The sequence below is a fragment of the Harpia harpyja genome, chromosome 7 (assembly GCF_026419915.1).
Source record: "Harpia harpyja isolate bHarHar1 chromosome 7, bHarHar1 primary haplotype, whole genome shotgun sequence".
NCBI classification, from domain to species: Eukaryota; Metazoa; Chordata; class Aves; order Accipitriformes; family Accipitridae; genus Harpia; species Harpia harpyja.
The window spans coordinates 30630064-30642579 of record NC_068946.1 but is presented as its reverse complement, the minus strand read 5'-3'; the positions used below and the strand labels follow the sequence as shown (position 1 = coordinate 30642579).

The 12516-nt window shown below is 37.6% G+C and overlaps 1 protein-coding gene across 4 annotated transcripts in view; it reads right to left on the bottom strand.

Moving 5' to 3' along the window:
• The window catches only part of ZNF385B (zinc finger protein 385B), a 176691-nt gene that overhangs the window by 145648 nt on the left and 18527 nt on the right, over positions 1–12516 (bottom strand). Inside the window, exon 2 of one of the 4 annotated variants that reach the window (XM_052791868.1) lies at positions 7792–7871. The exons of the other annotated variants lie outside the window; for them this stretch is intronic. The gene's annotated coding sequence lies outside the window, so the exon portion shown is untranslated. The remainder of the gene's footprint in view (positions 1–7791; positions 7872–12516) is intronic. 4 annotated transcript variants of the gene reach the window in all.

Here is a 12516-nt window from a genome sequence, read left to right as displayed (position 1 = left end):
GTTGTCTATAGTAGTCCGTCTATGACTTCACAATTAAAATTATTATACAGAGAAATGCCAGCTATAAGTTAGTCTTGTGGGATCTACACACATACACAGTAAATGACAGTCCCTGAACAACAATCCAAGAGCCTGAAATATGCACTTGTCCCTAGAGAATAAAAACCTCATCATGATAAATGAACCAAGCTGCACAAAGAACAGTTTTATATGTATGGGGGGGAGGTGTGTAGGTGTGTATTTTATTTAATGCATGCTGCTAAACCAGTAAAGAAAGAGGGGGGCTCTTTATAAGGGGAAGAAGGGTCCAGGGTAACTCAAATAGAAAATATTTCTGTTTTATTGGCTAAACAACTTGCTGTTTACACTTTATTCTTTCCCCCCACCACCCAAATACTCTGGATCAGCTGACGGCTGGCTCAGGGAGCTGTGCAGAAGAGCATCTCTTTCCAGGCAAGACTGCACCTATGTTCAGCTTTCAGAAGCAAAGATATCTTTGTGCGCACATACCACTCTGTTAGGCAGGAGGGATTAGAGAGACCACAACTCCACACACACAAAACAAACCACAAAAGCAGTCATAGCAAACCTCCCCAAAACAGTGTAGTATTCACAAGCAATACTAGAATACTCCTCTCGTTACCCAGACAAGTATATTACCAGGAGAAAGTCTGTTTGGTTCTTTGGCACAGGTACGTAAATAGAAAAAACCTCAGAAATAGGTTAAAGAGTCATTTATATGGTGGGATGGAGTATTTCATCACATTCCTAACTCTAGCCCATGCTTAAAATTTTAGCATTTGTACAGATTCCTCCTCAAGCACGATTCACTGATCAAGTATACTGAATAAACAGAGTTCATAGTCATATATTTGTTTCATATAACTGACAGTCCTGTCTTCAAATAAACAAAAATATAAACAATATATTCATTAAGATATACATCACATCAAATATTAAACCAAAAAATAATTATTAAAAATAATTGTAGGGTACAGGTACATTATTGCTTTTAAAAACAAAATACTAGTGATCCTGCAAACCTAGGCTAGACTCTGTCACACTAAATCATTTAAGCATAAGTATCATATTTCAAGGCAAGCAACCAAGATCCTCGACTCAGCTGAGCTTAGATGACATCTTCATCTGAAAATTTAATCTGCTTAGAGCTTTAGTATTTGTTACTTTTCAATGTATTTTTTAAACCATAAATAACTTCCCTTACTCCCTTTGTTTTCTGTATATTTTTCTTTCAACAGTGCTGTTGTCGGTTTTGTTCCCTGAAGTAAAAAGTTTTGAAACAAAAGTATTTTTATATTACATTGTTTTAGATGCTATAAACACACAAACATAATTATTTAATAATAAAATAGGTAACAGTTTAAAAATCCTGGCTTGTCAGAAATCTCATAAGTCTGCAGAAAGCAAATAATAATTCAAAATATAATTCAGTAATTATTTCAATAATCTATAAGATCTTAATGAAACTCAAATAGTTTGGATACATTTAAAAGTGACAGAGGCAAACATCTGCATTAGGAAGCTGCATGGACCAGAAGGCCGACTGATAGAGCAGACAGCTCTGCTGAGTACCTGTAACAGTACGAGAACCTTACAAAGGAGGTTTATTTTGGAAAGCACCAGCCTGGTGCTGCATTAGCCCATTATCACGGCAGCACAAGATACACATTTGGACTGCACCCTTTGGTTTACTTTCATCCAAAGGAACAAAACCTCTCAACTGGTAAAGTCTGAGACTGCTGAAATATGAACCAAAGCGGGGTTAAGTGGGGAAAATCAGAGCACTTGCCTCAAAAGTGCACTCCTGATGTGACCAAAAATGTTTTTAATATGGACACACCCAGAAAGAACAACTGAGCGCAGGAAGGACTCAAACACTGCACCTACGCCCTAAGGCATCCCAGCTGCCAGTCTAGAAAGAAAATTAATGTTCAGACAAAGAAAAAGGAACCACTGTCCAAGGTTCACTTTTGTTTTTACAAAAAAAAAATAGTTTTAAACTCACTTTTACTACAAAGTACCATCTTAGTTGCATTAACACAGGACAAATGAGTCCTTAAAGCAATCTCTTGCTACTAATTTAAGAATTAAAAACCACAAGCTGAAATTTTAAAATAACCCTGATTGCCTAAAGCTCTGCATCTAAATTAAAAGGTAACCTGATTATAAGCAGCACTGACCTCACAACAACTGATGGGAGCAGCAGATGCAAAGCACTTCTGAAAAAATACCTGCACTAGGCATCTTAAACCTTTGCTTTAGCAGGGCTTGCAGCAGCATACTCTGACCAGTCCAATGCTGGAGAGGACCTGTACAAGCCGCCAAAGACCAAACCATGCTAACACTCAGAAGTCTGCCTGTTCCTACACAGAAATCCCAGCCCTTGTCTTCCTGGGATTTGAGATACCTGAACATTTGGTACAGCAAATCATCTGTGTTTGAAAAGCTTTGTCCAGTCCCTTCTAAAGTGTTTAAGAAGAAAATGTTGGTGGCAAACATCCACCGAGATTTTACAGTATGCAAATCTTTCACACAGTAATACAGCTTTTACCATAACTGATCACTTCTTGTGGTGTATATATTTGTTCAAAAAATAAAAAGGTTATTACATGAAAGGTCCCATTTGTCTTTAAAATTTTGTCTCCTTCCTTTCTTCTTTAAAGTTAGGGTTGGAAAAACACACCTTTAAACATCTCTGCTGAAATGTCCCGGCTCTAGAAGATACAGAACAAGTACAATTCTGCATTGAGTCAGTGTTAAGAATCTCACCATGAATGCAATTTATTTTGTAAGAGGTAACCTTTCTTTAGAAGGCTATCTGAATGCTTTATACTTTTATGAAAGAAACTTGTACATACATATTAAATTGTAATTTAAAAAAAAACAAAAAAAAACCACACAAACCAAAAAAACTTGTGCATTCTTCCTATTCTCTACATTTCCTAGTCCCTCAAATTTATGCAAGCAAGCATCTGGCAAGTGTCTTTTTCCTTCAAAAAGAGCTTTTCACTGCAGACAGATTTTGAAGAATTCTGGGTGGTATTCTTACCCACCAGGAGTCAGATATGAAATGGGGCCATTTTGTTCCTCAGGCTTACACACAGCTCAATAACATTATCATGTAACAGAAGCAGCTACTTGAGACTACAGTCAGTGAACGGAGAATAAAGAGAAGTTACATGATCATTACATTCTGCAAAATCAAAAAAATCATTTAGAGTAATATAGATGGGATTGTGAAGTATTTAGAAGTAGGTTTAAGACTAAAAAAAAAAAGAATGAGTTAATTAAAAGGGAGAAAGGATGGAAATTATCACACAGGGAAAATACAATAGATCAATCCTGCAAGCTCCCACTTTTGTGTAACCTGGATACAGCACAGTAGAAGCCAAATCTCAGCAGCAGCCGATACATAACAATATCCACAAATTAAAGTGTCCCATACAAAAAGGACATGATTTTGTCAATCATACTGGAGTTACACACACATTACAAAGGTAGTGCTATATCACTGTAGTTGTATTTACTCAATGACTTAGAGGACCAGATCCAATTAAAAATGGAAAGGTGAGAACATGAAACCAAGAAAAAAGCAGGAAACGAATTGCATCCAAGTATGTTAGAAAACATCCAGCTGAAATGATCTAGAAAAATCTAAGTCCGTAAAGGGATTGTATGTCATATTCATCTTTCACAGGTATTTGAAGGTCTGCTTCTTTGTCTTGCAACAGTAAGTTCTGATTCAAACCAGATACACTCATTTTTACTCTGATCAAAATCACAAGAGGAAGCAAGGCAAGTGTAAGAGCTTTTCAGGTATTTGACATAAGCTGTCACCAGACTAAACAAATTGTCCCCACCCCATCACATTTCCTCCCCAGTACACAGAACTGATCTATCCGAATAGATTCTGCAAGCAATACTGGAGCAAGAATAAATTAGTGATTGATGACACCACATTAAAATTCTTCTGTGTCATGAGATACCCTGTTAGGATTTCTGAAACCACATCTTCTCAGCCTCTTGCAGCTGGCAAAGAAATCTAAGCATGGACATCCTTTGTACTTGAAGCTCAAGGCAATTAGCCTTTCAATTTATCTAATTTACTTAAACAGAGTTGTGCTTTCAGAGGAGCTACAAAGAAGTATTATATATAGTACACTGCTGTAGGTGAAAATGTGCAAATCTTTACTCAAAGGAAATAAGCTTTGGTTATCCTAATGAATTAGTGATGGTTACATGAAGCATTCTTTTCCTGAGTGCTGGTCTAAACTTTCGCAATGACCATTCCTAATTAGTTGATACTTCAAAGAACCACTGTGCTTGAAATGTAATTAGACTGCCGTCCCTCTGAGGATCTGTGCCAGGTAAGCAAAATAGAAAATGTATTTTAACAACTTACATATGGGCAAAGAGAATTTTCTCCTTTAGCCTTTGGAAATAGTTAAATGAGTTATGGAAGACACAGGAACCAATATAAAAATTAACTGGCTTTCTATATTGTTACATTTCCAAAAAGGTTCATTCAGACAACCAGCTTGAATAACTCCAGAGCATTATTTAAAAGAAACTCCCTAGAGCTGCTTTTGAGGAGTCTTATGACCTTTCTTATATTTTTAGATAGTATTTCCCAAACATAGATAAACTATCAAGAGGCATATGGTTTGCACCATCTGGGCAACAAGTTCTATTGGGATACTGTGGTGAACAGCATATGCATAGAGCCTTGCGCGCAGTATCCTGCAGTGTTAAAAAAGCACTAGAGACTATTTTGAAGCCAACCTTGAAAAATCCCCCATATGTTTAAGGGACCAGCTTTCTTTCAGAAGACGTGTTCCTCTTTCTTTCAGTACAAATCAAAACAGAGAACTGCCATGTTTGATCTTCATCTTGTTCTGAAATTCCTCAAGGAGACATCATATTCTGCAATGTTTCCACCTGTCAAACTATTTATTACCCATCCATACAGATCTGATCACTCTTCCTTATTTCTTTCATCTCTGCTCACAATGCACATAGAATGTTTTAATTTAAAGTTACAGTAAAAACTGAATGGTTCAGAAAAGTAAATACATTTTTATTCCTGTGACAGGTAAAGAATAATCAGTTAATCATGGCACGCTGACCAAACTGGGTTAAGTAATTTTTTAGCCTGTATTTTGATGTTGGTTTATCAATGCGAAGAGGAATAGGAAGTCAGCGTGCTATTCCTGTGCATGAAAAGTTTTGAAAGGTGTAGTATGACAAACGGCTGACAGCCTCTTCGCTAACACATTTTAGAGTATTTAACATTTGAACAAGATTCTCTTTAAGCTACAAAAACAGATGGTTGTTTCACAACACAAACATTAGCTGTTCAGTACAAGGTAATTCAGAAAACTGAAAACATTCAGGTAGTATTTTGCTTTGTTCTACCAGCCTTGAAATTGTCCATGTTAAGGAAACCTGAAGTTAGACCTACTGTACTATACTGTGAGCTCAGCTAAACTGGAATAAATAAAATCACTCTTGACTTACATTACCACAGACTGCAGTTGCATGTGCCCATGTTTGTAGCTAGCTCTAATTATAAAGTTGATCCTTTCCTCTTTAACCCCCATACTCACAGATTTCTGGCATTCTTAACAAGAATAGATTTACATATCGACTTGTTTGCCAAAGAGATATATCCTCACCTGACATAACATATCTGACTTCTGCCAAGAAGGTTAATCAAGTCTGGAGTCCAGACAGATATATTGGATTATGCTTCAAGAGGAACAGATAGTTTTCCAGCATTATCATAACATGATTTTGCTTGATGAACCATTTGACAAGGTGGTGCCTTCTGCTCGGGAATCTGTCATTAAGTCATTACTTACCTTCAGTTAACTTGCACTCTACTTTAAGTACTCCTATCTAATTGTAGAAGAACATCTAGATGCCCAAAGTGTCCAACACATGGTTGTATATGTCATCTCAGACTTTTGTCCTCCCCTACCACATGTGTAAATCTATCAATCAGAGAGAATAGACCTGCCAGGAAAATGGCTACTCAGCTCCCTTAGCTTTCTCCGTCAACGAGTCTGTTGAATAAATCCATACAACATGCCTGATAACCACACTGCCACCCCAGTGTGTTCTCTGCAACACATTCAATCAAGTACCACATAGTCCAGTCTTTGTGTTTTAGTGTCCTCATAAACAGAGTCCACAACATACCAAACATCACTGATTGTCATTATTGGGTCATATTTACACCTTATTTCATCCAGGAACTCTAGTTTTCTATCAAAGATCTAAACCCCAAATATTCTGTATTTCTAAAGCAACACCCATGAAGGAAGAAAAAAACCCACAAAAATATAGGCAGACTTAAAGGAGTTCTTTGTTGGACAAAGGCCAGGATTAAAACATCTCAACGTGCCAAAATGCCAAGCAGCCAGCAAAAAATAATAATAATTAAAAAAAATAGGTGGGATGCTTTTAAAAGGTTAAACATGTGAGAAGTACAAGTAATTTTAATAGCAACGCCTCAAAAAGTAGATGAAAATTTTAAAAAAGGCTTAATTTTTCCAAGTAGAAATTAACAAAGTGAGTTTTCTTAAGCGTATTCCCAATGTTGCTCATTTTCACAATCTGCTTCCTAGAAACTAGGGAACTATCTTATCAATTACTAATTTGATAAAATAAATTGAATTATATTGTCTCTAAGATAATTTTCTAAGACTATGTCCTAAATCTCTAGACTTCTACAAAGTTGCTAGATTGTTTTTTATTTTATCTTTCAAAGTATTGTATCCAAGCATTCTTTTAAATCAAAGGACTCCTCTTGTATTCCTTCATCAAAAAAAATCTACATTGAATAACATAAAACAATTAGATGCATCTCCACCAGATTTTAGAACTCAGAAGAGCTGAAAACAAACTTATAAAAGAAAAATGATGTAGAGATCATCTCAAGATGATCAAAGAGAATCATCTCTTAAAACGTAAGATAACTTAATAGCCACTGTAAAGCAAATGGCTTTTAACTAATTGGAGAACTGGTACAAGATGTAAGGTACATCTCGTGAAACATCTATTTTAATTATTAAAAAAAAAAGTTTTAGGCATGAACTTGCACGAATAAAGATCAAAACCCACTGACATAATGGGAGATTCCCACAGGGTATTTATACCTGGCTGTTGCTTTATCCTGCTGAGCATAATCACATTTGAGGAGCAAATAAAGCTTTGGTCTCAGGAAGCAAAAATCATTTCCCACCTTTCTTAAAAATATCAAGAATTCACCTGAGCATAAAAGGAAGCCATAACGGAAAGCCAGGCATAGTAGACAGCCATCTTGTTCATACAGCCTAAGTCTGACAATACTACGAGCTGAATATAAGCTGTACTGGAAAACATTGTTTCAGGATAAAGCCTGGTAATGGACACAAGAGCAGGAACTTTGAGGACTGTGAGAAAATAATAGCTGGGCATGAACAAAGAACAAACTACATTCAGAAATAGCATGAGATTGAAATACATCAGCTTGCTTGACAGCACTAAGAATACAAAGAGAAAACCCTGTTCAAAACTGCAAGCACGATCAGTGGCAGTGAATGTCAACCCTAAAAGTGCTCCTAAAAAGATGGTCCCAGAATATTCATTCATGAGAGACTGTCATGTCCACATAAACTATTGATTCTCTTTTGGAACTGAAAAAAATATTGAAAGCAATGTTCCCTTATAGTACAAATGTAAAGGGACATAACGTATGTTTTGTCTTATTAACTACTTAAGACTTACGATCAAGTTGTAAGAGAACTATCCAACTGGTACTGACAGACCATAAGAACAGGCAAGTGGATCACCTAGTTTGAAGTCACCTGCAGGAACAGACCAGGTAGAAGTTAGCATTGCCTTGAATGTAACCTTCACTTCCCGTTTTCCTTGTCTAAAGGAACCAGAGCTAAGCATATTTTGTGCTGATACACACTTGGAGAGGCCTGTGGCAGTCGAAGATACGGCCACTCCCTAATTCCATCTGCTCACACACAGACTTGCACAGACCTCTCCTAAACTCAAGCTGCCAGTCACCTCAGGCTTTAAGCGACTGCTGCCTGCAAAATCCATCCTGAATACCTATCTTATTCCACATTACAATACACACTTCCATTCATAAAAAATGTGGCAGCCTTTTGCTGACATTTCACACCCTGGTCCAGAAATAGCACACGTGCTCCCATGCTGCAGATAATCCACCTTGCTCTCCCCTCAATTAAAAGCCTGTTAGAGCGAGTGCATTTGCTCATACAAATTTGACAGACAAACACTCCTCATTTCTTTGCATTCCACCCAGTGCAACCGTACTACTGCATTAATCTAATTTGGGTTTGATAAACTTTTGGACACACCTCTAACCTTTACATTTTAATTTTAAGCTGAAAGGTAGTATGTGAATCAAGAATTCATGTGGGGTTTTGTTTGGTTTTCTTCCCTTTTATTATTGATTTGTATAAAATCAGTATACTATTTCCATATCATACTTAAGAAGCAAAAACACTTGAAAAGACTCAGATAGTATATCCCCCCCACCCCAAAACCTTCATACCAAAGAACCATTGGCAATTCCAACAGCACTAAACTGAATAAGCATTTTAAGCCCCACAGTCTTGTAGATGTTCTGCACCAAGTATCCTGAAGGTACAGAGAAAAAGAATAGTCAAGTCAGCTATTTGAATCACTAAAGTAGATGCCATTTCATTACACTGTTGCTTCCTACCCATTTCAGCAAATACACAGACTAGCTAAGTACAAATAAAAAATGCTTTAACGCAAAACAAAACTGGTGTCTTAACTGCAGTATAAAGCAAATTGCACAACAGATGCACAGATTTCTTCTTTTCAAAGATGTTTGTACTTGATACAAGCCAGAGCTTCCTACAGGACCAACTTTACTATCTAAAATACTCTACTTAAAGAGCCTGTCACATGCATGACAAGCAACCCTTCCAAGCAAAACTGGCCTAAATAGTATTTATTTCTTAAAGTACTCATGTCCGGAAGAGAGGCTTAAGTGCATAGAGCCAGGGACAGAGAGGATGAGGGAAGTGGCCTGTGGGTATCCTCATGGTTCACACTTCTGTCTGTGCATCCCCACCTAGGAGAAAGGAAAATGGGAGGAGGGCCAGAAGATGTGCATTTCCATTCCTGCATCTGGAACAAAACTATGGGATGTTCTTTTGCAAGTTATTTTACACCTTTGTGTCCAAATCACCCCCTCCCTTCACCCATCAACTCAGACTATACTGTCAAAGCAAGGGCACATTTTATAGCATGCATTTGTGCTGCTCATTATCAGCATCAGGTATGATCTAATAAGAGGCATCTAAACATCACCTCTAACACAGTACCTAAGAAACAGAAGAATTTTTTTTAGCACAAAAGCACCAACAGAGATTAAAGATCTGTCAAAATAAGGGCCATTCAAGTTCACCATCAAAATGAACAACTATGGAAGAATCACCTTACACCCTCCCATATTACAGAGATGGACCCACGGCACGTAATTCAGCTTTTGCTGATTACTGCATAAAGCGAGCTTCTTGCAGTGTTGACTGCATACCAACTGCTGCACTAACAAGCAGTGTCTTCCTTCGGACATTTACAAACATCAGAATGCTTATTCATGACAGTCCCACATATCATCTGCCATCCCAGATGGTGACTGGTGGGATGCTGATTTTGTCCTAAGGCAGTTACCACCCACGAAGATAGTATATGCCGGGCTAAACAAAAAGCATGTGCCATCTGCTGTCAAGTTTATAAGACTTCTTGAGACCTATGAGGTTAGTTTATTTTAGATCAGACAGGTCAGGAGTCTATAGCTCTCTAAATGCCCAATAAAATAAGGGTAAGTTGCACTGTAACAGACATGCAGTAAATCAAGAACAAATTACAATGTGCTGCTGGGGCCACCTCTAATGCCCCGAGAGCAGCAAAGGATTCTCACTGTGATCAGTGGCAAAAGGCGCATACAGCCCACAAGCTCAGAGGGAACCTGAGACCGAGAAGCATGATGAAATTCTGCAGAACTTAGATTTCTTTGGCCTGAAGAAATTTTAGAAGTTTTCTTTCCTGCTGGCAGGATGGTTTTTCTGCCTCCTTTCCTTGCATCTCTCTACTGCTATCATTTTGACAGCTGTTCTCCATCTTATGATTTCTTGCCCAGCCCCAGCTCTCTTCCTACCCTTGTATCTCCATAGATTCTTCTTATCCCCCTGCTCATGTGCTGTCATACTATATACATATAGAGGAAAGTAAAGTCAATTAAAAAGCAGAACTAGTGCGACATCTTCTGCCTGCCTTACAAACAGTGTAAACTTCCTCTTACTCACTTCATCTGTCATATCTATTTATAGATGGTTAACAGAATACAGCAGTTTCCCCAATCTGGGGCCATTAAGCACTCAAACTACATAAAATAATTCTACAAATTCTTATTAAATCATCTAATTAAATCGCTTTTTGTACATTGATAAAGATCCAAAGCAAGCAGAGAATATAGAAAAACACATCCACTGGTGCATTTTTCTGAACATTTCTAAATTACTAGGTACACGAAAACCTTTCACTGAGGCAGGGAATTAACCCTTGCACAAGTGTAAAGGTTACATCACTGTCTGCACAGACGAAAAAAAAAAAAAGCATTGCTTAAGAAGTAGAATTTCAAAACACAGCCAAATTGCCTTTAAATCATTAACATCAGAAAAACAGGACACAAAGGAGAGAGATCATGAAGGTCAGTACTGCACAGTAATGAGATAGGGATTGCAAAGGTCTCTGGGGAGGCCCAACACTGTTAGAGCCCTTGGTGCTACAGCCCATGCCAACACAGCTGCATCAGCAGAGATCCTCCTGGAAGCCCAGCAGCAGATGCTGAAGGAAGATGCCTCCAGCCAGCACAAATGCATCACCTCCTCCAGCATTCATACCATGTGGGGCAGAAGAACAGAATGCACCAGTCACCTCCAAATGACAGCTTAGCTCTTAAGAAAAAGCAGGGGCCATCTAAAGAAAGTCTGGAAAAGTATATGCAAAGAGAAGGATTTGTCATTCCTCTCCCCCCGCACAAGGAACCAGAGGCAATGAGGGGTACAAGGTAGTTTCTCCATGCGCCTTAACAAAAAGTTTCCTTACTCTTCTTTAAATGACTTAGTACAGCTGTCAGTTGCTTTAAACCATCCTAGGCTGCTTCCTCTACTGCAGAGACCACAAATACCAATCTATGCATCCTACTGCTGCTACCTGAAGAACACATGGCTTTATTACATGTCCATGTAATCATAAATGTAATTAAAACTCAATACCATAATAAAGTTATTTAACACAAAAAGATCTGACAAATAAAATTATACAATTCACAGTTAGTCTTATACTGTCACCCTGCACAGAACAGAATTCTGGCATCTCCTTAGGGATATAAACATTTCTCCACCTTTCATTTTACAACTATGAATCTGAAGTCTTCACAGAAATTCATGCATACTGCTCCCATAAAAAGTAAAAACGTCATTTTGCGAAGGGATAAACTTCCGATTGAGGCAGTCACACTGAAAATTGGCCATTAATCTCCTCTGAATAAATATAACCTCCAGAAAGATGGGAGTGTGAACAGAATATATATTTTTTGCACTTGAAAATGCTGAGGCACACAACAAGCAGCTTTTACTTTAGCATTTACAGCCAAAGTTATCCTTCAGAAGCCCATTTTACTCTCGAGATATTTCTCTCCAGTCATTCACTTTTCAAAGCCCTTTGCAACTTTAAGATTGCAGTAAAGCAGACTTCTATACCTTATTTCAGTAGATCTTGCTCCCTTGTCTGAGCTGTCACATTCCTTGGGAGACATTTGGTGGTTTTTCAACTCCCTAAACATTTTATTAATTAAGAAATTTTAAAAAATACTCTTTTTGCAATGTATAGACAGCTGACTTCATAACACGAAACATCCTTGTGATAAACAATTCCTCTAACAGATCCCCCGATTAATGAAGGCCTTGCTCTCTCACCCTAGCTTACCTAGTTGACCTAGTTATACTTTGCTGAATAGCTGATAAGTGAAAATAATTTCTGCTAAAAGACAGTTTAAAATACACTTATTGCCTTAAAAGATCCAGTGGATTGAATATGCCTCCTGTGCTGACATCACAAACATGACATTTTGAAACATCAAACATTTGGAAAGGTTCACTTAAGAAAAACTAATTTGTCAATCTGATGTCTCTCTTGCTTATGACACTCCACTTATCAGTTCAGGGCTGCCAGCTCTCAGAATTATATCTTGCAGTATTAGGCATTTTTCTTAAGCCTGGCTTATGCAGTCATAAAAATCCCTAGGAACTCTGGCTTTTTAAATATCCCTCTAATCCTTGCAGAGATGACTGAAAATATGAACCCTAGAGGCTCAAAAACTAGAAGGGAATTAAAGAGAAACCAATTTTAATTTTTTTTTAGGAGCTGACAAGATTT